Source organism: Carex rostrata, unplaced genomic scaffold, assembly GCF_964058835.1.
Source record: "Carex rostrata unplaced genomic scaffold, lpCarRost1.2 SCAFFOLD_38, whole genome shotgun sequence".
NCBI classification, from domain to species: Eukaryota; Viridiplantae; Streptophyta; class Magnoliopsida; order Poales; family Cyperaceae; genus Carex; species Carex rostrata.
The window spans coordinates 95,001-100,000 of NW_027601202.1; positions in this window are offsets into that span (position 1 = coordinate 95,001).

A 5,000-nucleotide genomic window follows, 5' to 3' on the forward strand; every position below is an offset into this window, starting at 1 on the left:
ACGGCTGGGGATTTCAACCCGCGCGGCTACCCGCATCGGTCTTACGGGCGCCTCCACGCTTAGACGCCCTGCCCGAACGTGTTTCGCCGGCTTTACGGCTGGGGATTTCAACCCGCTCGGTCTCTGCGGGGCGCCTCCACGCTTAGGCTCCCCAATGAACCGTGTTTCGCCGGCTTTACGGCTGGGGATTTCAACCCGCGCGGCTACCCGCATCGGTCTTACGGGCGAAACTCCACGCGGAGTCACCCTGCCCGAACGTGTTTCGCCGGCTTTACGGCTGGGGATTTCAACCCGCTCGGTCTCTGCGGGGCGCCTCCACGCTTAGGCGCCCCGCTCAACCGTGTTTCACCGGCTTTACGGCTGGGGATTTCAACCCGCTCGGTCACTGCAGGGCACCTCCACGCTTAGGCGCCCCGCTCAACCGTGTTTCGCCGGCTTTACGGCTGGGGATTTCAACCCGCACGGCTACCCGCATCGGTCTTACGGGCGCCTCCACGCTTAGACGCCCTGCCCGAACGTGTTTCGCCGGCTTTACAGCTGGGGATTTCAACCCGCTCGGTCTCTGCGGGGCGCCTCCACGCTTAGGCGCCCCAATGAACCGTGTTTCGCCGGCTTTACGGCTGGGGATTTCAACCCGCGCGGCTACCCGCATCGGTCTTACGGGCGAAACTCCACGCGGAGTCGCCCTGCCCGAACTTGTTTCGCCGGCTTTACGGCTGGGGATTTCAACCCGCTCGGTCTCTGCGGGGCGCCTCCACGCTTAGGCGCCCCAATGAACCGTGTTTCGCCGGCTTTACGGCTGGGGATTTCAACCCGCGCGGCTACCCGCATCGGTCTTACGGGCGAAACTCCACGCGGAGTCGCCCTGCCCGAACTTGTTTCGCCGGCTTTACGGCTGGGGATTTCAACCCGCTCGGTCTCTGCGGGGCGCCTCCACGGTTAGGCGCCCCAATGAACCGTGTTTCGCCGGCTTTACGGCTGGGGATTTCAACCCGCTCGGTCTCTGCGGGGCGCCTCCACGCTTAGGCGCCCCAATGAACCGTGTTTCGCCGGCTTTACGGCTGGGGATTTCAACCCGCGCGGCTACCCGCATCGGCCTTACGGGCGAAACTCCACGCGGAGTCACCCTGCCCGACCGCTTTTCGCCGGCTTTACGGCTGGGGATTTCAACCCGCATCGGTCTTACGGGCGCCTCCACGCTTAGACGCCCTGCCCCACCGTGTTTCGCCGGCTCTACGGCTGGGGATTTCAACCCGCGTGGTCCGTGTTTTTCGGTAACATATTCGTGTTCCTTGCCCCCGACGGGCCGTGTTTTTCGGTAACAAAATCGTGTCTTTTGTCCCCGCTGCACCGTGTTTTTTGCCCCGCTCAACCGTGTTTTTTGCCCCCGCTCAACCGTGCTTACTGCCCCCGCTCAACCGTGTTTTTTCGGTAACATAATCGTGTCTTCGGGTAACATAATCTTGTTTTTCGGGCCATTTTACACCGACGGAGGCACCCACAGGGGCCATGTACACCCCGCTTGGCATGTACATGAGGGGCTGCCTCTTCCAAAAATCCTTCCCCCCTATAGGGGAATATGCATTTTGGGTCTCCAGCCACGCCCAGGGTTACCACCCCCTGGAAATCCCCCAGGTTTACCCCCCATTTTATGTGGATGCATAGATTCAGACCGCCCTGCTCCACCGCTTTTGGCCATTTTTGCCCAACGTTAGCCGCTTCGGCGTGCCGCTGGACTGTTTTCGGGCCTTTTTCACCGACGCTTGGCCGTATCCGCTTAGTTTTCCCCAACGCGTGGCCGCATCCGCTTAGTTTTCCCCCGCTGGACTGTTTTCGGGTCACTTTTGCCCAACGTTAGCGGCTTCCGCTTGCCGCTGGGCTGTTTTCGGGCCATTTTTCCCCCACACTTGGCCGTATCCGCTTAGTTTTCCCCAACGCGTGGCCGCATCCGCTTAGTTTTCCCCCGCTGAACTGTTTTCGGGTCACTTTTGCCCAACGTTAGCCGCTTCCGCTTGCCGCTGGGCTGTTTTCGGGCCATTTTTCCCCAACACTTGGCCGTATCCGCTTAGTTTTCCCCAACGCGTGGCCGCATCCGCTTAGTTTTCCCCCGCTGAACTGTTTTCGGGTCAGTTTTGCCCAACGTTAGCCGCTACCGCTTGCCGCTGGACTGTTTTCGGGCCAATTTCCACCGACTCTTGGCCGTATCCGCTTAGTTTTCCCCAACGCGTGGCCGCATCCGCTTAGTTTTCCCCCGCTGAACTGTTTTCGGGTCACTTTTGCCCAACGTTAGCCGCTTCCGCTTGCCGCTGGACTGTTTTCGGGCCAATTTCCACCGACTCTTGGCCGTATCCGCTTAGTTTTCCCCAACGCGTGGCCGCATCCGCTTAGTTTTCCCCCGCTGAACTGTTTTCGGGTCAGTTTTGCCCAACGTTAGCCGCTTCCGCTTGCCGCTGGACTGTTTTCGGGCCAATTTCCACCGACTCTTGGCCGTATCCGCTTAGTTTTCCCCAACGCGTGGCCGCATCCGCTTAGTTTTCCCCCGCTGATCCATTTTCGGGTCACTTTTGCCCAACGTTAGCCGCTTCCGCTTGCCGCTGGGCTGTTTTCGGGCCAATTTCCACCGACACTTGGCCGCATCCGCTTAGTTTTCCCCAACGCGTGGCCGCATCCGCTTAGTTTTCCCCCGCTTAACTGTTTTCGGGTCACTTTTCCCCAACGTTAGCCGCTTCCGCTTGCCGCTGGGCTGTTTTCGGGCCATTTTTCCCCAACACTTGGCCGTATCCGCTTAGTTTTCCCCAACGCGTGGCCGCATCCGCTTAGTTTTCCCCCGCTGAACTGTTTTCGGGTCACTTTTGCCCAACGTTAGCCGCTTCCGCTTGCCGCTGGACTGTTTTCGGGCCAATTTCCACCGACTCTGGGCCGGATCCGCTTAGTTTTCCCCAACGCTTGGCTGCATCCGCTTAATTTTCCCCAGCTGAACTGTTTTCGGGTCACTTTGTCCCAACGTTAGCCGTTTCCGCTTGCCGCTGGACTGTTTTCGGGCCATTTTCCACCGACTCTTGGCCGTATCCGCTTGGTTTTCCCCAACGCTTGGCTGCTTCCGCTTAATTTCCCCCAGCTGAACTGTTTTCGGGTCACTTTTGCCCAACGTTAGCCGTTTCCGCTTGCCGCTGGACTGTTTTCGGGCCATTTTTCACCGACACTTGGCCGTATCCGCTTAGTTTTCGCCAACAATTGGCTGCATCCGCTTAATTTTCCAAGCTATACTGCTTTCGGGTCAGTTTTGCCCAACGTTAGCCGCTTCCGCTTGCCGCTGGGCTGTTTTCGGGCCATTTTCCACCCACGCTGGCACCGACGGGGCCATGTACACCCACGCGCGTGTACATGAGGGGGCACCCATTTTTGAAAACCTTGCCCCCCTATAGGGGAATATGCATTTTGAGGCTCTAGCCACGCCCAGGGTTACCACCCCCTGAAAATCCCCCAAGTCGAAATCACCCATGTAAAATATTCAAAAAAATCTCAAAAAATCACAAAAAATTTATAAAATCAAATAAATTCAAAAAAAAAAAAAAATTTCAAAAATTCAAAAAAAATTCAAAAAATTCAAAAAAATTCAAAAAAATTCAAAAAATTCAAAAATTCAAAAAAAGTCCAAAAACCCAAAAAAACTTCAAAAATTTCAAAAATTCAAAAAAATTTCAAAAAAAATTTCAAAAATTTGCCCCGCTGAACTGTTTTCGGGTCACTTTTGCCCAACGTTAGCCGCTTCCGCTTGCCGCTGGACTGTTTTCGGGCCAATTTCCACCGACTCTTGGCCGTATCCGCTTAGTTTTCCCCAACGCGTGGCCGCATCCGCTTAGTTTTCCCCCGCTGAACTGTTTTCGGGTCACTTTTGCCCAACGTTAGCCGCTTCCGCTTGCCGCTGGGCTGTTTTCGGGCCAATTTCCACCGACACTTGGCCGCATCCGCTTAGTTTTCCCCAACGCGTGCCCGCATCCGCTTAGTTTTCCCCCGCTTAACTGTTTTCGGGTCACTTTTCCCCAACGTTAGCCGCTTCCGCTTGCCGCTGGGCTGTTTTCGGGCCATTTTTCCCCAACACTTGGCCGTATCCGCTTAGTTTTCCCCAACGCGTGGCCGCATCCGCTTAGTTTTCCCCCGCTGAACTGTTTTCGGGTCACTTTTGCCCAACGTTAGCCGCTTCCGCTTGCCGCTGGACTGTTTTCGGGCCAATTTCCACCGACTCTGGGCCGGATCCGCTTAGTTTTCCCCAACGCTTGGCTGCATCCGCTTAATTTTCCCCAGCTGAACTGTTTTCGGGTCACTTTGTCCCAACGTTAGCCGTTTCCGCTTGCCGCTGGACTGTTTTCGGGCCATTTTCCACCGACTCTTGGCCGTATCCGCTTGGTTTTCCCCAACGCTTGGCTGCTTCCGCTTAATTTCCCCCAGCTGAACTGTTTTCGGGTCACTTTTGCCCAACGTTAGCCGTTTCCGCTTGCCGCTGGACTGTTTTCGGGCCATTTTTCACCGTCACTTGGCCGTATCCGCTTAGTTTTCGCCAACAATTGGCTGCATCCGCTTAATTTTCCAAGCTATACTGCTTTCGGGTCAGTTTTGCCCAACGTTAGCCGCTTCCGCTTGCCGCTGGGCTGTTTTCGGGCCATTTTCCACCCACGCTGGCACCGACGGGGCCATGTACACCCACGCGCGTGTACATGAGGGGGCACCCATTTTTGAAAACCTTGCCCCCCTATAGGGGAATATGCATTTTGAGGCTCTAGCCACGCCCAGGGTTACCACCCCCTGAAAATCCCCCAAGTCGAAATCACCCATGTAAAATATTCAAAAAAATCTCAAAAAATCACAAAAAATTTATAAAATCAAATAAATTCAAAAAAAATTCAAAAATTCAAAAATTCAAAAAAAATTCAAAAAATTCAAAAAAATTCAAAAAAATTCAAAAAATTCAAAAATTCAAAAAAAGTCCAAAAACCCAAAAA